Below are 25,177 nucleotides of genomic sequence, written 5' to 3' on the forward strand. Positions count from 1 at the left end.
AGTAAAGGGTTCCTGCCTTAATATACATTTGAATAGTTTGAATATGTAGCATTTTGCCTATAAACTGTATGAGTTTGTGTATACAGATACAGCTTGTTTTCCGATCCATATTGAAACTGAGTAGAGACTTGTGATTCAATTCTCGGGGCCCTGGTGCAGTGGCTGTCAGGTAGACTGTGGCCACGAAACCGGATTAGATAGCCAGGTGTGACGTCATGCAGCTGATATGCTTCCACAATGGCAATGTGATAACCCTTCAAATAATAAGTGGTACCAAAGATTCCAAAGAGGCAATTTATAGGACTTCAATCCTGTAGCCACAGACGACTGATGTGGCCAATGGGGAAAGGGTTATGTGACTCAATTTCTCTCGTAATCCGAACAAAAAAAATGTATGCAATGTTCCAATACATGCTGTACATTATTGATGTTGACAGCACCACACTGCGGCATAAGTTGTGCCTACTGGTCCATGGGCCCCTGACATTTATGACTTTCTTTTACTGTTTTTTTACAGCTCCATCCATCTGTCAACTAGGTGATAGAAAGTAACAAAAAAGCAGAACAATTATACAAAAAGAACATGTTTGCCTAAAGATTGTCATTAGTTCCCAAGTAATTGGGCCTTTTTTGTCTGGTAGTATAATTGTATTTTCTCAATTTCCTTTCCACCTTGGTCTATTCCTGTGACTGTGTTATTTACTTATATTTCATTAAGGTTAGCTTAAGAGCTCGATGGAGGTTAATGTCAATTTTCCTTTCCTCCATCTCCTAACTTTGCTCAATGCCCTACGGCTTAACATTTAGAAACACAGCGGATAAAGAATCAGCCAACATTTTTAACCTTTAACGTGGGTTTTATGAATGTCTGTAATAAAGCCGAAGTAAATACTGCAGCAGAGTTTTTATTTTAACTTGGACTATCTAAACAAAAGCAAATATTTAATTTTATACATATATATATTTTTTTTATTTTTTTATTTTTAGGCAGTCATCCATTATTAATCACAAAGTGCAAAAAGCTTAGGTCAACAGATTGTAAATCTTTTTATTTTTGTAAAGAGCACAGATTAAGTCAAGAATCTAGTTTCTTCTGTGTCTTAACTACACACTGCCAGCAAATATAGCATTATGTAAATATATGCTTTATTGGTTCCAGTTCTTAAGAAAACAACCTTTCAAATTACTAGAAAATAATGTGTTATAAATATTAAATAGATTTGGGTAAATAAGGGCCTGAATATACCCAGTCAACTGAGGCTGTTTGCGTTGTTCCTTTTGTACAGTGCAACATCATCTCTTACTCTTATCTGCATTACCTGGGAGCTGCCATAAAATAGCGTATATAGTGTGTCAATATGGTGATCGGCTATATACAGTATTAACATTGAGCTATCATCAAAACAGTTAACAACTTATCAGAAGGGGGCTGTCAGAATCCCACCAATCTAATATTGAGACATATTTAAGGGGTAGCAATTAGGGATGATCGAATATCTCAAATATTCGGCTTCGCAAATATTTTCCGAATAGGTCACTGCTATGTGAATATTCGATGCACAATCTAAGTGTATGGGAAGCCCGAATAGTTCCGAATAGTTGTTATTCGGGTTTCTCATAGACTTACATTGCGCATCAAATATTCGCGAATAGTCGAATAGCAGCAACCTATTCGGAAAATATTCGCGAAGCCGAATATTTGAGGTATTCGATCATCCCTAGTAGCAATAATGAGACAAAGAAACTATGCTTGGATAGACACATCCCAAAATGTAATATATTTCTCCAGTAAAGCAAAAAATCACCAGAAATAGACAAATTAAAAGCAATTGGAAACATGCACAAAACTACTGTGACACAATAAGAATTACAGTTTAAGCTCAAATAATGAGACCCCCTGAAGAAGCCGAATTTTAGCAACACATATGGGGATTTTTGCTTTCCTTACATTAATTTTTGCTTATCATTTAACACCCATATCCTCTCACAATATGTTAATTAACTTTTTGTGATGTGCTTATTTAAGCATGGTTACATTTTCTCCTTATAGCTATGATTCTTTACTATACAGTGAGTATTTCCAACTCTTTTGGTGGTGCCTGCTTCCTCCAAGATAAGTGTATTTAAGGAAAAGTCATCTGTGATGCTAGTCACTACTTACGGATAGTATAGGTGGAAGGGTAGTCAGACAAGCTGGGGTCAGGAAACAGGAAGGCACAACAGGACAAAGGGAGAAAGCAGAAATGCAGTCAAGTCACATAGAGAGGGTCAGAATTCCAGGAGAGTACGTATAGATTAACCCTCAACTGGTGAGGTGGGATTTTTGTCACACAACTGGTGACGTGTGGCTTCCTATACCCCAGTGTTTAGAAATCTCTAATTTTTACAGAAAATGCAAATATCATGTTTGTTTTAATCATTTTCTTATTAGCAATTGATTACACATGAGTATACCATATTTTTGACACCCACAAGTATCGGAAAATATAATACATTGATGATTCATACCAGCATTTTCAAATGAATGCCAGCTGAACAAATTTTCTCTTGGGTGTTGCAAACCCCACCTCACCAGTTGAGGGTTAAGGGAGCAGACAAAGACATGGTCAGGTAACAGTCCAAGGTCAGAAGCCAGGAAGTAACAACAAGAACAGGCAGTGGGCAGAGAGAAGTCAATGAACGATCCGGGGTCAAGAAACTTAGAACAGAACACAATCACAAACACAAACCAAGAGCAAAACTGCATGGATTTGTGTGCTGTCAAACAACCTGTCAGCTAGTGCTCAAAGAAACACAGCAGAGCAGCTCCAAATATGCTCTGCGCAAAGGAAACATGTCACTGGTGGCTCTGAAGTTCAGGAAGGCGCTGCAGAGCATCACCTTGTGCAAGAAGCCCTGCACAGAGGAATCGTGACATCATCAATATCATAGTAGTGCCCATCTATTGCTGTTACTAATGCTGAACTTTTACTTTCATCTTCCACAGATTTTTTTGTATTTAGGTCAATAGGTTATACTTCATCTATCTATTACCTTTAGTTAGTAAGTTTTATTGAACATTTCTGACAACAAAGAGTAAAATTTCATGTCATCTCCAATCAAATAACATACATGGACATCATACTCCAAGCAATTCAATCACATAGATCATCCTGCAACCAAATTATGGCCTCTTATTCCTCTAATGCCTAAATGTCACTGCCATAGCTCATGTATTGTGTCTTGAGAAAGAATGATTTTCCTATTTCTGATATTTCTACACTCATTTTAAAATAAACTCTTTTCCTAGTATTTCTGTACACATGTATCATCTCTGGTTGTTTTTTACAGACTAAGACACACAGGTAAGATGTAGTGTGATTGATACACTCTCTTGAAGAATTACAGGGCTTTTTCCAGATGGCAGAACATATGTTTCATTGGGATTAGCAAAACATTTACACCCTACTTACAATTTATTTTGTACACTACACTACACTAAATGACACTGATTTTTGTTTCCTCTTTCGTATTTTTTTTTTTAAGAATATTTGTGTTAGGCTTAAAGACTACAAATCTTTCTAAACAGTGTTTAGTGTCGTAGTCATGTTCTAGCATAAAGTGCATCTGTCACCAGATTTAAGTATACAGACTACATACAATTTTTAAGGGGTTGTTTGGGACTTCTCATATTGATGATCTTATCTATATGTGGTCATCTATTCCTATTTCATTGGGTCCTACACTGAGGTACGCTGATCAACTGAATGTTTTTCAAGCAACAGCTAGATATAATGATTTGTAAGGCAGAACACATCAGCCCCATACATCACTTAATTGCCTATGCCGAGTAATGGACTTTATCTACTTCACTTCATTAGTAAATAAAGTGCAGGTAATTTTCCATTAGTGGTGGTGCCAGGTGTAGGATCCCCAACAATTACATATTGGAGATCTATTCTGAGGATCTGACATCAATTACTAAGCCCTTTAAACATATCTTTGTAACCCCTTCACGACCGCGGGCAGTAAAATTACGTCCTAAATGTCATAACCTTACTGCCCATGGTCTGCCGGCAGCATCATGCTGCGATCGGCACACATCTCAGCTGATTTTCACAGCTGAGATGTGTGCCTGCTAGGCACGAGCAGAATCGTTATCTGCTCGTGCCGATTAACCCCTTAAATGGCACTGTCAATATGTGACAGCGCCATTATAAGCGCGATCGCGGTAAAATTTTACTTACCGCTGATACCGGAAGTCACGTGATGTGATCATGTGACTCCCGATAGTTGTCATGGTAGCACAGGGTCATGTGATGACTCCTGTACTACACCTAACTTGCTTTCACTTTCACTGTGCCCGCGGCACAGCTAAAGAGAAAAAGAGCGTATCTGCTGTTTACAGCCTTGTAGCTGTGATCAGCAGATACTGCAGAGCGATCGGAATGCTGATCGCAATAGCCCCCTAGGGGGACTAGTAAAATAAAAAAAAAAAGTTAAAAAAAAAGTTTTAAAAAATTAAAAAAAAACATAAAAACCTAAAAGTTCAAATCACCCCCCATTCACCCCATTGAAAATTAAAGGGTTAAAAAAATAAAAAATATACACATATTTGGTATCGCCGCGTTCAGAAACGCCCGATCTATCAAAATATAAAATCAATTAATCTGATCAGTATACGGCGTAGCGTCAAAAAAATTCCAAACGCCAAAACGACGTTTTTTTGTCGCCACAACTTTTGCGCAAAATGCAAAAAGAGGCGATCAAAACGAAGCATCTGCGCAAAAATGGTACTGTTAAAAACGTCAGCTCGAGACGCAAAAAATGAGCCATCACTGACCCATAGATCCCAAAAAATGAGAACGCTACGGGTCACGGAATATGGCGTAAAATGTGCGCCACTTTTTTCGGACAAACTTCCGATTTTTTTTTAACCCCTTATATAAAAGTAAACCTATACATGTTTGGTGTCTACGAACTCGCACTGACCTGAGGCATCACACCCACACATCAGTTTTACCATACAATGAAACCATAGTGCACATATTGCACTTTTTTTTTAAATTTTTCTGCATTTGGAATTTTGTTGCCATTTTCCAGTACACTATATGGTAAAACTGAGGATTTCATTTAAAAGTACAGTTCGTTCTGCAAATAAATGAGCCCTCACATGACCATGTTGACTGAAAAATAAAAAAGTTACGTCTCTCAGAAGAAGAATGGCGAAAAAAAAACGGAAAGCGAAAAATCGGCCGGTCGTGAAGGGGTTAAACTGGTGAGGCTTGTGCTTTTTCTTTGATAATCCATTTAAAAATGGCTGGCTGGCTTATTTCAGTTCAGCTGGACTTCTAAAGTGATAATTTTAATAAGATTCAGGGAAATATACAAAAATGATATATACAGATATTCTGAAAAGGATTTTCAAGGTAAGTATATAAGTCTATGAGATCTTTTGTATATGTGTTGTTTAAATAGTGAAATATGGTAAAGTCTAATCCTAAACCAGTTATTTGTGCAGTTATATATAATAAAACATGTATTGTATATCATATATTTATACTATTTAATGTAACAAGTTTAAATTCTGTTTATATGACTTTACAGCTTCAAAGACTGACAAGATGACTGAACTTTTAAAAATTATTGAAATTCAGCTGTAGAATGCTAGTTAATTAACTTGATGGAAACCCTCTTCAAATGTGGAAAAACTAGCACAGATAGAGTAATAGGCAAGGCTAAGGATTTTAAAATATACAGCATTCCATGTTCAAATTATTTTGGCAAAACAATTCCACCATTAGGCGTCATGCCCACCATGAGCTTTTGGTGAGCTTTTCATGTTGCAGATTTTCTGCAGCACTTCTTTACCAAATATGTAAACTGGGTTAGTTACATTTTTTTTCATTTCGCTTTTGTGTGTTTTTTGACATGCATTTTTATTGTTTTTGATGTTTTGGTTTTTATTTCTTTTTTTATGTTATGCTTTAAATAAAGTTGCTTTGTATTTGACACTTCCTGGCATTTGGTTTTGAAAAAACCTTATTTATATAGTTATAGGCAGATTATGTGCATTTTTAGTGTTTTTCCACTAAAACACTTATGTGTGTTTTGTACCTGGAAATTTTCCACTGGCAATTGCAATTCTATGAGAAAATCTGCACATAAAATTCAACACACCCGGAAGAGACATTGACTGCTGCATTTTTGAAGCACACACAGTGTGAATGGGAGTGAACATTTTTTAAAATCCCATCCACTTTGTTGAAACTATAAGTCACTTTGTCAAAACTTCACCAAAAACTCACCGTGGGGACACAGCCTTGATATCATCAAATTTTTAGATTGTAGTCTCGATCTATTGCTTAAAATGTTAGACATATGTAAAGAATCCTTAACTAGCAGAACATTTTGCCTCCTTCAGTTTAACACATATACTGTAAGATCAAACCTGTTCTTAGACTGTAAGACACATGACTGAAGAAGGATCCCTTCCTCATGGCTTTGTCTCCAAAATTGATGATGACCAAACACTTAACACTTAACATTATCCTTTAGCAACAAAAACTACCAATTTAAAATGGCTTAAGACTAAATTATACTGTAAGTTATGGGCCCCAACACAAAATAAGTGTTTACAGCAGAATACTGTTGTAAAACACTTCCAATAGCTGCACAATTTTTATAGAAACAGTTTGCAATTTTTACAATGTTCATGCCAGTTTCAAACAGATTCACCAAAATGCGCAGAGCTTAAAGGATCTGTGGTGGGATGGGGCTTGCCCATCAAATTCATGGAAAAGAGTGACAATGCCTTCAGGGAGGCGCATGCCACTAATATGATTCTCAAAATGTTTTCAGTGGCATGGGGCTCTTAATATGTTCAGCACATCCTATTCCTGCAGAAATCTCTTTAAGAATTTTTAAGAATCCTCCATGAAACGTCAGGGGTGGGAATAGATATCAAAACCCTACTCACTTATTACCCTGTTGCACCTGTCAATCACATAGCAGTGCATTGCTGGAACTTTGCTTGTACTTTTTTCTTAAATAAAACACCCAATCTTAGAACAAAAGCTATGCTTACATTCATCATCTTAGCACCAGTATAGCATTGGTTTTATTTTATATATGAAAATCTTGTTGGTTGGTTGACTTTAAAGTAGTTTAGCAATAAAATATTATGTTTGAAATCTATGGAAGCAGTCATGAATATAATGGTTGTATGGTCTCTAGCCTAGATAAATGCTAAACCTAGAAGTGAATGGCTTTACTTTATGTATGAAAATCCTGCTGGATGGTTCCCTTTAAACACATTTTTGTTACTTTCTGAAGCCATTCTTACCAGCATAACTCCAGAACTAGTCTGGAATATACATAAAGTATTTACAAAATATATTGTTAAAGAAATAACATGATCAGAAAGATGACCTAAAAAGGCTAGGCTGGTAGAGTGTTCATTAAACATATTAGATAAATGATAATGAAGCTATAATGCAGAAATAAATATTCCTTTCATGAAGTTTACTTCTTTGACGTCTGTGCTCAGAAAGAGAATTTCATAAAGGCAAAGTGTCATGATAAAGTAGAACATCACACTTATGTAACTTTAAATGTGTGACTTTCCTTCACCTACGGTATGGAATTTTCGCACAATGCGCTATATTAGAAGAACCGTCAATGTACAATGACGCTTTTCCGAGTGTAAAAACTGGTGTGACCTAAAATAAAAGCATTGTTCAGAATTTGATTCTTTTGATTTGATTATATGTAGATGTAAACACTAAAATACTAGGGAATATGCAATAAAGCAGACAAAAAATACCCAGACTGTAATATATATTTGTAAAATTATCATTTTGCCATGCTATTTTGTGTGATTAAAATGTGCACTGAAGGGACTTGCAATTTTTGGTCAACCCCCTGTCCACAGGCGCTGCCAAAAAAAATAAATCTCATAATCATCTAAATCTGTAAAAGCATTACAGAGTTATTATCTCATAAAGTGATACTGGTTAGATTTATAGGATCTGGCCTGGTCATTAAGGTCAAAATTGGTTCTGTTACTTACTAAATACCAATGTCAAGATGTGACAGCAGCAATTAAGGCAAATGATCCTTAGAGTGAGCTATATCAGGTACCTATCGACTAATGGGTTTTCATAGCGGCCCAAGGTTTACTAAGCCTCACCATGACTTCCATGTTGGTGCTCTTGTGATATCCAGCCACAGTTTTTGCATTATAGGAGACAGTGATTTTGGTTATATGCTTCAATATTGTAGAATCATAGTACATATATACAGTATATAATAAGCAGACAATCAGATGTACAATTTTCCTAAAAGGACTTTTATTAAAAATAAAATAGTAAGACTTTTTTTAACATATTAAAAAAAATCAACAACATAAAAATTCAAATCCCCCCATTTTTCCCCCTTTAATAATATATTAAATTAAAAAGGAAACATTTCTTATTGGTGCATGTCCACAAGTTCAATCTAATATCAGATAACATTGCTACAATAAATACAGTAAATGATTTAAAACTGAACTTATTGAAATATCAAAATTTGCTTCCTTTTTTTGGTTGAGGACATCCCACAAAAAGTGAAAAGAAAAGCAAACAAAACATTATAATTATCATAAGAAGATATTAATCTAATTTTAAAAAACTGCACGCCGTACTCTTATTTTGATAGACCATCAAGATAAACACACTGCTGGGGGGCTGCAGCCTCTAGCCGTAGGTTTTATCTGTGCTGGGTATCATAATTTCGGGGGACCATGTGCTAATTGCTTTATTTATTTTGTTATTTTTACACCATAATTACACACACACAGAGCGCCTCTGATTTAAAGCAGTCAGACACACTGTCCCACAGAGTAGGGGCGCTTTTGACTGCAACCAATCAGAGATGTGGGGACTGTGGGGGAAGCAGTGCATATGTATGAAGGACAATGAGTGGCCCGGGAAGTATTATGAGTGGCCACGCCAGAGACTCGGTAAGTTTAACGCGCCTGCTTTCCCATTTTTTCTTTAGTTTTTCTTTATTTTTTTAATGGGTTGCCAGACCCAGATCATTAGCTAGAGTTCCCTGAGAACTCCGGGGCTGGCGCTCGATTAGTTTTGAACACGCACAGATCTGGACTTTTACAGTCTACCCATCACTAGTTATGACTCTTGAAAGAAGTGCAAGAAGAATGAAAGCACCCCCCCAAAATATCCACTGTTAAAAGAGGTTAAAGGGAATCTGTCTGCATTTTTTTGCTATGTAAGCTGCAGCCAGCATGCTGCAAGAGTTAAGCTGTCATGTCAAAGTCCAATCTGTTGTTTATTTGCTATGTTTGTTTATCCAGCAGGACTTATCGTTACTTGGACTACAAAGTCATGCTCAAAGCTGTCCAACACAGCCCCTTTTCTGATTGCACCTCACTGTCAATGTACTATCACTATAGAGAGTCTGATGTGGGTGGGACAGCTCTCATAGCTCTGCTACATGACTAAATATAAAATCTGCTTGTGTCAGAATTGCTGCACCCAGTAATCTAAGTGGTACATTGTTGGATTCAGAATCTCCTTGCCTACATCATGCTGGTCTCAGATGAGGTAGCAAAAAAATCCTCTGACAGACTTCCTTTAACCCCTTCAGCCCCAGGGCACTTTCCGTTTTTGTTTTTTGCTCCCCTTCTTCCGAGAGCCGTAACTTTTTATTTTTCCATCAATCTTGCCATCTGAGGGCTTGTTTTTGCAGGACAAGTTGTACTTTTAAATGAAACCATAAGTTTTACCATATGGTGTACTGGAAAACAGCAAAAAAAATCCAAATGCGGAAAAATTGCAAAAAAAGTGTGATGGCACAATAGTTTTTGGGATGTTTTATTCACGGTGTTCACTATATGGTAAAACTGATGTGTGGGTATGATGTCTGAGGTCGGTGTGAGTTTGTAGACACCAAACATGTATAGATTTACTTGTATCTGAGGGGTTAAAAAAAATTCACAAGTTTGTCAAATAAAAGTGGCGCACGTTTTGCGCCATTTTCCAAAACACGTAGCGTTCTTATTTTTTGGTATCCATGGCTCATTGATGGCTTATTTTTTGCGTCTCGAGCTGACGTTTCTAATGGTACCATTTTTGCGCAGATGCTATGTTTTGATCGCCTGTTATTGCATTTTGCAAAAAACTTGCGGTGACCAAAAAACGCAATTTTGGCGTTTGGAATTTTTTTGCCACTACGCCGTTTACCAATCAGATTAATTGATTTTATATTTTGATAGATCGGGCAATTCTGAATTCGGTGATACCAAATATGTGTATATTTATTTATTTTTTAACTCTTTAATTTTCAATGGGGTGAAAGGGGGGTGATTTGAACTTTTAGGTTTTATTTTTTTATTTTTTTTTAAACTTTTTTTTTTTACTTTTTTTTTTATTTTTCTAGTCCCCCTAGGGGGCTATAGCGATCAGCAATCCAATCGCTATTATCTATCTGCTGATCACAGCTATACAGCTGTAAGCAGCAGATACGCTCACTTTCTTTTTCCCTCTGCTCTCGGCCGAGGGAAAACGAAAGTGAAACATCATAGCTGCAGGCGTCATCACATGACCCTGTGCTACGATGGCAACCACCGATAGTCACGTGATCACGCACGTGACTTCCGGTGGGGGCGGCGGTAAGTAAAAAACATGGCCGCGCGCATTTAGATTTTGCTGCCAGACTTTGGCAGCAAGATTTAAGGGGTTAATGGCCGCGGGTGGAAGCGATTCCACCCGCGGCTAGCAGGCACACATGTCAGCTGTTGAAAACAGCTGATATGTGTGCCGACCGCCGCCGCCTGCCCGTGGCAGGGGGCGGGGCTTAACGGGACATGCTCCATGACGGATATATCCGTCCATGATCGTGAAGGGGTTAATGAAATGTAGTTTTAAAAAACAGTTGCCACAATTGTACATATCATTAAATAGTCTAAATCGATAGGTCTGCAGTTACTCTATGTGATTGCAGACTTGAGAATCCTCACATCGCACGCACTGTGCACTGTGAGAATTTGCCAGTGCCAGAGCCGGGAACGGCAGTCAATTGGCAGTGAGTATGTGATATGTATACGCTCAGCCAAATTCCAACAGACTTGTGGATTTAGACAAGACAACCCCTTCAAATGTGCACTTTTTCAAGATTCAGAAATTATTTCACAGACACCAACTCAAAAGAGATTTAGTAGATTTAATAATATAAAATTATAAACCACCTATTTGTCGACTCAGACCTCAAAAAAAAAAATAATAAAACTGAAAAGAAATAACATATCTATATCCCAAACTAGCAAAAATAGGTGATGTAAACTTGCACTACGTTCCTAACTTTTCCTGTATTACATGACTTTGTGAAATGATTATTGGGTGCAGGGCACAAATTAAATTTGTAGTCTATATATTTCCTTTGTTACCTAAAGGAGCACAGATGCTACCATGTTTATACCTCAATGCACACTTGCCCTTGTGGGTTTCAGTCACTTGCTATTTTAAAGCTCGGCCTTCAAAACTTTTATAACTTGACTTTCAATGACATAAGAGACACACTCAAGTCTTTGCAGTGAAGAAAACAATAAAATTAGCAAAGCATATGATGTGGAAGAGAACCCAGTAGCAAACTGCCACTGAGGCTGTTCTGTTCCATTGGCTGCTTACCAGACAGTTGAGCCTGGCCAGAATTCTCAAGCAGAAGAAGTTCATAAAAGCACTCTGCAAAACCTGAAGCCTCATTGCAGAGAACATTCGCTGTACTAATGACTATCATTTCGGTGTATAGAGCTTATCAGAAAGGCTGATATCTATCTTAAGGGAACCAATATCGTAGCCTCCAGGCTGCAACACCGAGATGAAATATAGCACCATATTTGTTAAAGTTTAATAAGTAGAGTTACGCTTTGAAGATACTTAAGCCTGCAAAGTAAAAAGGTATGTAGCAGCAAGAAAACCATTTCTCAATTAATGCTGCCACAGTTAAATGGAAAATATAGTAACGAAGGCAGGATATGGAGAAAATATACAGAAAAAGGCTTTGCTAACACTACTGAATACACTACACTTGCAGTCTTACTAGATTCTCTTATACAAAGAGAAAATCAATCAATAATGGCATTTTGTTTATATATCTGTCTCTGTCTTTGTATAGTAACATGTACAATATATCCATTTAAACTCTTTGTTAAATAAATAAACAAAGAAAAAATATTTAAATAGTCAGGAAGCACCACAACAAGACTAAGCTGCTGATGACAAAGTTCCATAAATTTATAACACTTATTTTTATTTGGAGTATACGAGCGCAAATCCGGCGGTGATCTCCAAAAACCAGATAATATAGATAAAACGTGTAGTCTTTATTAAGGAAAAATTAATAATCCAGCCATGGTAGCAGTGACATCCCGGGGGATCAACCAGAGACTAGTTTCGGCATACAAGCCTTCGTCCTGTGTCAGTTAACATTACATTCCAAATGGCATACTAATGGACCTCACCGCAATTAGCATAATTAATTATATTAAACAATTAGTATAGGGTGTATATCACTAACCTTGTTTTTATTTATTACACATTGCTTATATAGCTTCAATGTATTCTGCAGCACTTTACAGACATCATCACTGTCCCCACTGGGGCTCACAACCTAAATTCTTTATCAGGATTTTTTTGGAGTGTGGGAGGAAAATGGAGTACCCAGAGGAAATCTACACAAATACAGTGAGAACACACAAACTCCTTGCAGATGTTGTCCTTGGTGGGATTTGAACCCAAGACCCCAACACTGAAAGGTTCAACAATTCTACAGTCCGGCAATCCGGCGGCAAGTTCAACTGAATTCACAGTGGGCAGCATTGTGAACTCTGGTGAACTGAGTGATGTCACTGCTTCTTACAGCCAAGGCCTTCCCCGCTGCTCTCAGTGAACTGAGTTTAACTTGTTGCCGGATTGCCAGATTGTTGGATTGTGGGACACAGTAGCACAGCGGTATGGCAGTCAAGTCACCAAAGTTTACAGCAGGGGGCTCCCCTGCTGCCCTCTGTGAACTCAGTTGAAATTTCTGCCAGAGTGCTAGATTGCTGTGATGCCATGTCCAGCAATTCGGCAATAAAGCAGCGAGTTCAACTGAAATCACTTAGTGCAGCATGAGAGCCACTGGCTGTGAGCTCTGGTGAGCTGAGTGACGTCACCGTTTCTCATAACCCCCATTGCCCTCAGGAAACTCAAGTGAACTCACTGTCCGATTGTAGGACTGTCAAATTGCAGGATGTGGTGATACAGCAGTCTGGCAATTCAGCGGTCAGATCTCCGAAGTTCACACTCGGGGTTACCCCGCTGCTTTCTTTGTACTCAATTGAACTCGCTGCCAGATTGCCAGACTGTCGGATTGTGGGACACGGTGGCACAGCAGTCCAGCAATCTAACAGTCAGGTCACTGGAGTTCACAGAGGGCAGCTGGGGAGCAACCAGCTGGGAACTTAACTTAACTAAGTGACATCACCTCTTCTCTCAGCTGAGAGCTCCCCCACTGCCTTCAGTGTTTCCCAGAGGCTGTAGTAACGTTTCCTGTCACTGCAGCCTCTGGATGTAGCAGAACTGGGATTTCCATAGGATCTTGTGTGAATTACAATGGGGTTAATAAAGGAATGAAAGAGGGTGTGTGTATTTTTAATTTCAAATAATGGATTTTTCTGTGTTTGTGTTTTTTCCTTTGGACTTACAGAGTTTGTAATGCTGGTGTCTCATAGATGCCTCCCCACTACTAAGTGCTTGATGGCAGCTGAAATGTTTTATAAATCACAGCTGTTATAAACCCTATATAATATCCAGACTGCAACTGCACCAGGGCAATTGGGAAGAGCCAGAATTGGCACATCTAATGTTCCGTGCCACTTCTGGGGTGGCTGTGGCAGCAAGTATTATTGGGCTGGGACGGGGTAATATCCATGTCTCTTTCCATCCTGATAATACCAGCCCCAATGGTCTGCTTTACCTTGGCTACTTATCAAAAATGGGAGGGATCCTACGCCATTTTTTTAAAATTATTTATTTTATAGTTTTAAAAAATGACATGTGATTGCCTCTATTTTTGATAACTAGCCACGATAAAGCAGATGAATGTGGGTTGCATACTGTAGCTGCTGCTTTACCCATGCAGGTTATCAAAAATAGAGCAGGAACCAACAGCATGGCTGTAATGGGGCCATGAAGGCCCACATTAGATAGGATTGCTGATTGGCAACTCTGCAGCCTTTCACCAATCTTTATTCAGATGACAAACAGGAACCGGATGTACAGGTAAAAATGTGTGTTTGGGTTCGAGACTATTGTTGAGCGGACCCGGATCCGCAAAATCCAGATCAGCACGGTTTCAGAGCCTGATCCAAGTCCGACCACTACCCGGGATTCGGGGTGCACGATCCGGATCCGTTTTTCTCTCTCTCTCTCTCTTTCTCTCTCTCTCTCGTCCCGGATCCGGCTCCCCATTGATTTACATGGCCGCGGATTCCGGATCGGATCCGGACTTCAGCGACAACCCGGATTATGGCCGATCCGCTCAACTCTATTCGAGACCCATCTGGTGATTGGTATGAATTCTGAAATTTATCTTTCAGGCTCAAGCATTTCTGAACTGAAATCTGATATCAGATTTCTTCTACACATACCCAAGGTCTGTGCTTACAGCTCAACTTACTTGAGGATGTATACAGCTTTCTCTACATCCTTACCCACAAGTGTTCAATCCAGTTCATATTTGGGAACTGTCAGGGCTAATTCTGCACCTTTATTTCCTTATCAGGGAACCATTTATTTGCCAAACTCAACTTATGCTTTGGGTCGTTGTCCTGCTGAAGCACTATGTCATCCTTTTCATACCCATAGTACTTTGGCTGTGAAACAACCCCATCTCTTCTGGCTTCCACAACCATACTTGACAATTGTTTTAATTTTTTGATCTGTTAGTCCCTTTTCCCTTATTTCTTCCAGACCCATTAGCATCCATGAGAGCTTAGTATATTGATTTTCATCTCATTGCTTAAAATTACTCATTTCCAATCTTTTACTGTCCACGTGTCATACTTTTTGCAAACTGGAGCCAACGTTTCTTATGACAATATGGAAGTGGAGGCTTCTTCACCTCTTTTTGGACCATGATTACAAACTTCTGTAATGTGCATCACACAGTTCTTACATGGATGTCTGTCATCTCACTATTATAAAGCAAACAAGCCACCTCTACTACTGTGTTAATCACTCCAGAACTGATCGACCTTGTGATGAGCAGACTTGTTGACTCCAATATTTTGCTGGACGTTCGCCTCTTGGCTTTTAAATTGATGGATAGACTTCCTTTTGTATTCTTCCAATTAACATGGCACTCACATAATGCTGTTTGGTCATATTTTTGGGCAGCAAGACCACTATCTTTTCTTGGGAAATCTTCTTCATGGCTTCTCCTCACTTTGAACCAGTGACATTTCACTTGGAAATAAACCTAGTAACACTCTAAGCTACTAGGGAATGTGAGAACAGATTGTAATTTGCAATGTTCAAGGAGAATACAGGAATACAGAAAGTAAAAGATCTTTCCACCTCCAGGAGCAAAACAGTAACAATGCTGGGACATGACAAGAATGTTCATAACTAATCATATTGTAATAGATGCAAGTCACATTTATGAATGACATAGCCAAGATGATTGTCTATAAAATGGAGGTAATCTCACATTCAAAGCTGTAGTGGATGGTGACATATAGAGCTTGAAAATCTATGGTTCAAAACATTTTTACCTTTAAGCTCGTCGGTGTAAAAGGAGTGGCAGATCATATGTGACAGGAGGACTTAGTGTTAGTTTAGTTTACCTATCTCTTCTGTTCATGAATTTGGGGGAAAAGGAGTTATCCAAACTTTATACATAGGGGCAAAGAACTAACAGGCAGGTAGTTGCAAACTATCTTTCTGCTCTGCACAGGATGATCTCTACTAGCTCATGAAAAGGGCTGCTCTTTCTTTTCTGATCTGCTCTGTTGATGTCACTGCAGATATCAAACTAATTAACAGTTGGCTCCCCGCAACTTGGCAGATGGGACTGGTTTTGAATCAACAAAACATAGGCAGAGATGCCCTATTAACAGAAGAGAGTGCATGAGAAGAATGTAGTCTACTGACTCAATGTCAGTGGAAGTTGTAGAATTGCGGGCATGACTGCTTTAAACTGGAACAGTTGGTCGATGGGCAAATTAGGCAGGTAATAAGCAACTTCTTGCCTGTTAGTTGTTAGCCCCATAACAAAAAATAAAAATGTCCTATATAACCCTTTAAGGGGGTTATTTATCCTTTGACTAAAAATGACAAATGTAAGGAGTAATTTGAAAATATTAAAATCAGATAAATTCACATGCTGGAATCCCTGATGTTTCAGTGTAGGCTTCTCTGGTTGCCGGTGCTGGTTTAGATAGTGATGACAATCTTTTGAATAACTGAAAACAAGTAATGCCACCACCGTGGACTGGCCTATTATACCCATTGGCCACATAAAAGTGACGTTAAACACTAGAGAGGTATAAACAGCTGGCATATGTATATGGGTCCACCAGATAATGCAGCAACATCCAATTCCATATAAAATGATCCCATTAGAAGCAAAATTATTGCCTATATGAACACAGGAAAAACAAAACATGCAAGTATCATTGTGTAGGCAGAGATGAATGAAATTAAGACCACAGAAAAAAACAATACCTCTAAAAATATTTAAGTTTTATTTAGAAAGTTATAAAAAATGACAAACAGTGTCTCTCTAAAAATACATAAAGGACAACACAGTGCCAGTGAGATGTTGGGAGGAGATAGTTTCAGCGTGAAAAGGATAGCGATAGATAGATATTCACAGAGTCGTCAGATTACTGATCTCATAGCCTTTATTGACCCTTCCTGACGACGGAGGGTGTCCTAAGTTACTGGACACTCCCCGTTCCGGGTGGCTGTCCCTCCCTGTCCCTATCTCTAGCCAAGGGGTGTCCACCACCAACCCAGGTGATTAGTGCAAAACCATAAATATACACATAAACACAAATGCGTTAAATTTGGTTCCTGACTCAATAAGATACTTCAGTCAGATGAATTTAAATTTTGTTAGGTGGAGCTGTAGGGGACCCGCTACAGTAGCTGTCACCCCACGCTCTCCCGACGCGTTTCTCCCCCACCTAACGCAATGCTGGGGGATCATCAGGGGTAAAAAAAAGTCATACCTGTTGATGCACAAAAAAGAGAGGACAAGTAATGTCTTAATATAACTTCATCAAAGTAGATTGAAAAATCATTATATTCTCTTGGGTATATAACTTACATAACGGTAATAGTTATAGAGCGGGATATGAACGGTCCAACCCGAAAGCCTTTTGATAATATACCAGACAAACTTGGTTTTAATCACATGATATGCTGGCAGATATTCTCATTCAGAAGAACTTGTCTCTAAATAAAGCCGACAAGAAAATATTCTGAGGAACTGAGTTGATAGGCTTGGAAGGGGGGAAGGGGGGGGAGGGGAAGGAGGGGGAGGGGGGAGGGGGGGAGAGAGGGGGGGGGGGGAGGAGGGAGAAAGGAAAGAGGTAACAAAATGGATAAGATGAAAAATACCTCGTTATAACTCCAAAAATGGATGAATAGCCAATGGGATGCTAGGAGTTTAGTAAATCAAAAAAACTCCTAAGGTATCACATGAGTCTTCCTATCCTTGTGTTTAAAAGGCTTATGGATCACATCCTAACCATGTCTAGGTCACATTAAGGCAGCAGGGACATCTGCATAGACAGAGACAGTAAAATACCAATTAAACGAGGTAGATTCAGGAAACCTACAGTGTCCCATAGAGAAAAGTAGATACCTATACATGCAAAGAGTCCAATTTCTTTAGTTGATGGTGTTACACCAATATCTACACTGTTAGTGTGTCCAGTCCTAAAATGAAAAAAGGATAATAGTCATGGACCTAGAAGTACGTTGAATTCCCTTAGGGAGCCACATCAGTGTGGTATATCGTCCTGTATCCACCAAACCAGGACAAATGGTGCAAGCATAAATTTACTAGATGACACCTGACTAGTCCTAAAAAATAAATACCTGTAATTTCTTGGTCACTTAGGTAGGGGGTGCTGTATCAATACGCAGCATCGGAATCTATATAATCCTAAAAGGAATAATAATAATGATCTAATATCCCGCATAGAAATATGTGAATATAAACAGGACAGGACATACATCTATGGAAAAAAGACAGTGTATACCTGCAAAGAAAAGCTCCTTTACACAGTGTTCCAGTATAGTGACCAAGTGTTATAATGAACACTTCTTTCACCTAAAGACATGAAAACAAATGATCACTACAGGTGATCCCATAACGATTCTGCAAGAGGAAACAACAGGACATTTACAGCACCATTACTAGTCCTTTGAAATGTCCTGTGGGAGAAAACACTCCAAAAAGGTGTAAAGACATACCGATACTTGGTCCGAAGAAAAGCTCAACCTGCAAGGACAAAGTGTCCCGAGCGCCGAAGCACATCTAACCGCAGGGAGCCAGCGCTGTGTCCTGTCCTGTGCCCAGATGATATGTGCCTAATCCCACGGACGGAGGTGTTTTAAACCTCCCGCGACCGGAAGTAAACAGTGTTGCTCCCGCCCCACAGGCTGAGAATCCGTGATTGACAGATCTCTTAAGCCAATCCTACGATCTCGTATGAATCCATCACATGTCCAGACTCAGAATAGAGGAGGATTGCGAGGGGCGTGCCATGCTGCTTAAAGTGACATGTCGCTTAATGCAGAGCTGAGCTACAGCTTAGCAGAATGAAATACTGTAGATGAAGAGGCCGTATTAGGTAACTGGAAGTAACCTGCCGTTATGTATAACATGGGCAAAATAGGATAAGTATAAATATAGGAAGGTTACTTGTTTATAAACCCAAGGAGGCCGTATGAAAGGGGGTGCCTGATATACTTTTTTCGGTTATTACTCGAACATAGCTCTAGGCATTATAGACCAGTGCAGAGCTAAGCTGCACAAGGCAGCACTACATAATAAGGGGACAGTGTAAGATATACTGAAGTGATATGTCATTATATATGTAAGATACCTAGGACAATAAAAGTTATAAATAAAGTTACTGTTATAGACCTCAGCTAAATTAGGGGGGGGGGGGGGGGTGCCCAGCAACTGAGCATGACATTTTGCTCATTCAGGGCTAGGCATAAGAGCTAGAAGCAATATCCATAATCAGACAGAAAAATATAGCTGCAAAAGTGTGAGGTTATGTTCTGCCTTAAAGATAGCTCACACGTAATATGCCTAAATTTGAGTATATCAACAAATGTTCCAGATCTCTGAACAGGCGCTGTACAGGAGAGGGTGCACACCAGGCACCAGTTGTCGGAAAGGCATAAGGGGGGGGGGGGAAGGGGGGATTAGGGAGGAGGGAGGGGGGGGGGGGGGGGTTTGGGGGTTTCCCCCACATCCTGGGGACCCAGTATCCATAAAGGGGACATACCCAAGGAAAGCACCCAAGGTGCCTAGAGATTAAGAAAAACATAATATATATATATATGGAAGACGGGGAACCATTTGATACCAGAACGCTCTTGTCTTTTATACTGAATCAGGTAGGATTTAGAGAAAGCTAACATAGCTCAAATTTTCATTAAGTCCCCCTGGGGAGACTGAGTCAAGAAGGAAAATCCACCTTGCCTCTCTCTGTAGAATTTTTTTGTCCCAGTCACCTCCACGTGCTGGTTTACCAACAACTTCAATCACTTGAAAAGAGATAGCCCCCGTATCTCCCTGGTGACACTGGTTAACGTGCCGTGCAATGGCTGTGTCTCTCTCATGACCAACGTCACCCAGATGTTCCCCTATCCTGACCCGCAGCTGCCTCCTGGTCTTGCCAACATAGGCCAGGGGGCAGCTGCAGGTACAAAGATACACCACTCCCTCCGTTCTACAATTGGCAAAGTCTTTAATTTTAAAGGATCTTCTGGTCTTAATGTTTGAAAACTCCTTCCTCTGATTAATGTAAGGGCAGTACACGCATCTCCCACATCTGAATGTCCCCTGGGGTTTTCGATCTAGCCATGTGTTTTCTCCTCTCGGGGGTACATAGTGGCTGTGAGTTAGATGGTCCTTGATAGATCTGCCCCTTCTGAAGGTAACGCTGGGGTGTGGGGATATATGTCTACCCACATCCAGATCCGTTTGTAGGATAGGCCAGTGGCGTTTCAAAATTTCCATAACCCTAGGATTTTGATCATCATAGGTGGCTATAAGCCTAATGATCTGATCATCTTCTCGTTTTTTCATAGGCAGGTTACTTCCAGTTACCTAATACGGCCTCTTCATCTACAGTATTTCATTCTGCTAAGCTGTAGCTCAGCTCTGCATTAAGCGACATGTCACTTTAAGCAGCATGGCACGCCCCTCGCAATCCTCCTCTATTCTGAGTCTGGACATGTGATGGATTCATACGAGATCGTAGGATTGGCTTAAGAGATCTGTCAATCACGGATTCTCAGCCTGTGGGGCGGGAGCAACACTGTTTACTTCCGGTCGCGGGAGGTTTAAAACACCTCCGTCCGTGGGATTAGGCACATATCATCTGGGCACAGGACAGGACACAGCGCTGGCTCCCTGCGGTTAGATGTGCTTCGGCGCTCGGGACACTTTGTCCTTGCAGGTTGAGCTTTTCTTCGGACCAAGTATCGGTATGTCTTTACACCTTTTTGGAGTGTTTTCTCCCACAGGACATTTCAAAGGACTAGTAATGGTGCTGTAAATGTCCTGTTGTTTCCTCTTGCAGAATCGTTATGGGATCACCTGTAGTGATCATTTGTTTTCATGTCTTTAGGTGAAAGAAGTGTTCATTATAACACTTGGTCACTATACTGGAACACTGTGTAAAGGAGCTTTTCTTTGCAGGTATACACTGTCTTTTTTCCATAGATGTATGTCCTGTCCTGTTTATATTCACATATTTCTATGCGGGATATTAGATCATTATTATTATTCCTTTTAGGATTATATAGATTCCGATGCTGCGTATTGATACAGCACCCCCTACCTAAGTGACCAAGAAATTACAGGTATTTATTTTTTAGGACTAGTCAGGTGTCATCTAGTAAATTTATGCTTGCACCATTTGTCCTGGTTTGGTGGATACAGGACGATATACCACACTGATGTGGCTCCCTAAGGGAATTCAACGTACTTCTAGGTCCATGACTATTATCCTTTTTTCATTTTAGGACTGGACACACTAACAGTGTAGATATTGGTGTAACACCATCAACTAAAGAAATTGGACTCTTTGCATGTATAGGTATCTACTTTTCTCTATGGGACACTGTAGGTTTCCTGAATCTACCTCGTTTAATTGGTATTTTACTGTCTCTGTCTATGCAGATGTCCCTGCTGCCTTAATGTGACCTAGACATGGTTAGGATGTGATCCATAAGCCTTTTAAACACAAGGATAGGAAGACTCATGTGATACCTTAGGAGTTTTTTTGATTTACTAAACTCCTAGCATCCCATTGGCTATTCATCCATTTTTGGAGTTATAACGAGGTATTTTTCATCTTATCCATTTTGTTACCTCTTTCCTTTCTCCCTCCTCCCCCCCCCCCCCCTCTCTCCCCCCTCCCCCCTCCCCCTCCTTCCCCTCCCCCCCCCTTCCCCCCTTCCAAGCCTATCAACTCAGTTCCTCAGAATATTTTCTTGTCGGCTTTATTTAGAGACAAGTTCTTCTGAATGAGAATATCTGCCAGCATATCATGTGATTAAAACCAAGTTTGTCTGGTATATTATCAAAAGGCTTTCGGGTTGGACCGTTCATATCCCGCTCTATAACTATTACCGTTATGTAAGTTATATACCCAAGAGAATATAATGATTTTTCAATCTACTTTGATGAAGTTATATTAAGACATTACTTGTCCTCTCTTTTTTGTGCATCAACAGGTATGACTTTTTTTTACCCCTGATGATCCCCCAGCATTGCGTTAGGTGGGGGAGAAACGCGTCGGGAGAGCGTGGGGTGACAGCTACTGTAGCGGGTCCCCTACAGCTCCACCTAACAAAATTTAAATTCATCTGACTGAAGTATCTTATTGAGTCAGGAACCAAATTTAACGCATTTGTGTTTATGTGTATATTTATGGTTTTGCACTAATCACCTGGGTTGGTGGTGGACACCCCTTGGCTAGAGATAGGGACAGGGAGGGACAGCCACCCGGAACGGGGAGTGTCCAGTAACTTAGGACACCCTCCGTCGTCAGGAAGGGTCAATAAAGGCTATGAGATCAGTAATCTGACGACTCTGTGAATATCTATCTATCGCTATCCTTTTCACGCTGAAACTATCTCCTCCCAACATCTCACTGGCACTGTGTTGTCCTTTATGTATTTTTAGAGAGACACTGTTTGTCATTTTTTATAACTTTCTAAATAAAACTTAAATATTTTTAGAGGTATTGTTTTTTTCTGTGGTCTTATGCTGATACCATACCTCGGTTCTATATTTATTTGTGGTTCAAGCTTAATTAATGGCGGGCTTCTTGTCAGGACCCATTAATACTACCAGGTGGTTGGACGATGCTGACGAAGTTTTTTCTGATAAAATAACAGATGGCCAGAGTACTGGTAAAACAAGCATTAGGGGTTTATTTTCAGAGTTACTTGATACATATAAATTGAACATCAAATCCTGGTGGGAAGTGCAGTCCTTGGAACGATACGTTAAACAAAGGATCATACCACGGGGTCTTAGAATTAATCTGATTCCAGCCGAAAGGTCAAGAACAGAGAAACTTATAAAGAGATGGGAGGAAGAACTGACTGACTCTTCCATCAGATTAATGACGATCCTCCTTGAGGAAGAAAAGGTAACTCTAGAGAATAGCTCCATAGCCCTACAAAACCTAAGGGAGGAAGCGCTGAAGCTTAAGGGAGATCCCGAATTTACTACCAGGGAGACAGCATTACAGCTGGCGGTTGATAAATATCAACAAAACCTAAAGACCCGGAAGCATAAACATTTTCTAAGGGACCTGGGAGACTTCTCTGAGAGGAGGGAGATCCCCTCTTTGGCTACTATTCCCGTAACAGATATATCTTCCTCAGACTGCTCAGATTCAGAACCACAGGGACGATCTGAGTGGAACAGAGGGAGAAGCAATAGGTATTCTCAAGGGAGACAGAACAACTGGGGCAGACAAAGTAACAAGAAAAAACAATGGGGTCAGGCACCTGGGAGATTTGCATCATCTTCCTCTTCTGGGGTATCCTTCCAACTGAATGGGCAACAAAGAACCCCAGACACTATAGCCCCACCCCCTCCTGTATCTTACCCCATTCCCCCCACCTTCGGGAATGTACCAACTCCCACCGAGTACTTCTTTTTTAGGGGGAAGAGATCCTTACAATCTCAGAACCCAAAATCAAAGGAATTACCGGAAATAGACCACCTTGGAGGTCAAGATAACCAAATTATAAACCTGTCAAGCTATTGCCTCTCTGATACGGAAAAACGAGTCTTGGGTTACGGTTTGTCATATGTCCCTACAAGCAGGTTCGACCCCTTTAATTGGGTCAAGGACATTGAACTATTCCTTAGAAAGCTTAGGTGGAAGAAATTCTTTTCACAAAATGATGAGACAGAATGTGCACGTCTTGGTATTCCAAGAGATATGCTAGAGGATGTCAGACTACTGTCCTCCCTGAGTAATGACAATGGGGAGCGCACAGGGTTGGGACCATTTACAAACCTTAAACCCAAAAGTAAGAAAATGCCACCTGCCTCGGAATCAAGCAGCCTGGACATTTTCTTAAAATTGGTTACTAATGACCTTCGGGCCATTCAGCCCAAAATACAGTCAGTCAAATCAAATCTAACAAGGGAGGAATGGCAGGCTTTGACCAAGCTTGAGAATAACACACGAATTACTATTAAACCATCTGATAAAGGTGGAAATATAGTAATCATGGATACCAAGGACTATCCGGTTATGTGTGGGAGGATTCTGTCAGATGAGACTACCTATGAAATACTACCGAAGGACCCAACCCTAAGCTACCTACAAGAACTACAGGTACTTTTGAACAAAGCGCTAGAATTAAAGGTTATCTCAGTTAAAGAATTTGAGTTTCTGTATCCAAAATTTCCAGTCACAGCCACCTTTTACGCCACTCCCAAAGTGCACAAGGGACTTAATCCAATTAAGGGCCGTCCCATTGTCTCTGGGATAGATGCTATTGGCCAAAATTCCAGTATCTATCTTGATACGATTCTTCGTCCCTTTGTTACAAGTCTACCCTCATATATAAGAGACACTAATGATCTGATATCTAAATTAGAGGGTATTATCCTTGAACCTGATACGTTACTTGCGTCAATAGATGTGGAGCAACTCTACAGTAGTATCCCGCATGAACAGGGATTGGAAGCAGTCAATTCATATCTTTCTACACGTGGGACCCAGTGTCTTGTTCATAGCAAATTCATTGGGGACCTATTACGGTTCATATTAACACATAATTTTTTCCTCTTTGGAGGGAAATTTTACCACCAGCTCAGGGGCACGGCGATGGGGAGTCCATGTGCCCCGACGTATGCCAACATGTTCCTGGGCTGGTGGGAGAACACCTATGTGTTTGAGGACGAGGATGTCATTTTTTCCCCCCATATACAATTTTGGGGGCGTTATATTGATGACATCCTCGTCCTTTGGACAGGCACGGAATCCCTCTTTGTGCAATTTTTGGAAAAACTTAACAACACCAACATTGGCCTAAGGTTCACGTATGAGATGGATAGGGACTGTCTGGCCTTCCTGGATCTAAAAATCTCAAGGGATACTTGTGGCAATTTGGCCACTACGATCTATAGAAAACCTACGGCAACCAACAGCCTCCTTAGGTGGGAGAGCTACCACCCAGCCCCCCTGAGGAAGGGTATACCGAAGGGACAGTTCCTTCGTCTGAGAAGGAACTGTTCATCACTTCACGACTTTGAATCCAAATCCTTGGATATGAAAAGTAGGTTTCGTAGGAGGGGATATCCCTCACAGATCCTTGAACCAGCATATAAATTTGCCCAATCCACTCAGAGAAGGGAACTACTA

At 40.0% G+C, this 25,177-nt stretch overlaps 1 protein-coding gene and 2 long non-coding RNA genes across 11 annotated transcripts in view; 1 reads left to right on the forward strand and 2 right to left on the reverse strand.

Annotated features, from left to right (window-relative positions):
* Nucleotides 1-25,177, reverse strand: part of DMD (dystrophin) — a 4,177,531-nt gene that overhangs the window by 1,620,925 nt on the left and 2,531,429 nt on the right. The gene's annotated exons all lie outside the window — the stretch shown is intronic.
* LOC142291752 (uncharacterized) lies at nucleotides 18,152-18,702 on the reverse strand. The gene is made up of 3 exons (XR_012750541.1): nucleotides 18,510-18,702; nucleotides 18,296-18,366; nucleotides 18,152-18,198 (listed from the first exon to the last, which is right to left on the reverse strand). It is a non-coding gene; the product is annotated as an uncharacterized LOC142291752 (long non-coding RNA).
* Nucleotides 20,570-21,120, forward strand: LOC142291750 (uncharacterized). Its single transcript, XR_012750539.1, has 3 exons — nucleotides 20,570-20,762; nucleotides 20,906-20,976; nucleotides 21,074-21,120. It is a non-coding gene; the product is annotated as an uncharacterized LOC142291750 (long non-coding RNA).

The sequence above is a fragment of the Anomaloglossus baeobatrachus genome, chromosome 2 (genome assembly GCF_048569485.1).
Source record: "Anomaloglossus baeobatrachus isolate aAnoBae1 chromosome 2, aAnoBae1.hap1, whole genome shotgun sequence".
Classification (NCBI taxonomy): domain Eukaryota; kingdom Metazoa; phylum Chordata; class Amphibia; order Anura; family Aromobatidae; genus Anomaloglossus; species Anomaloglossus baeobatrachus.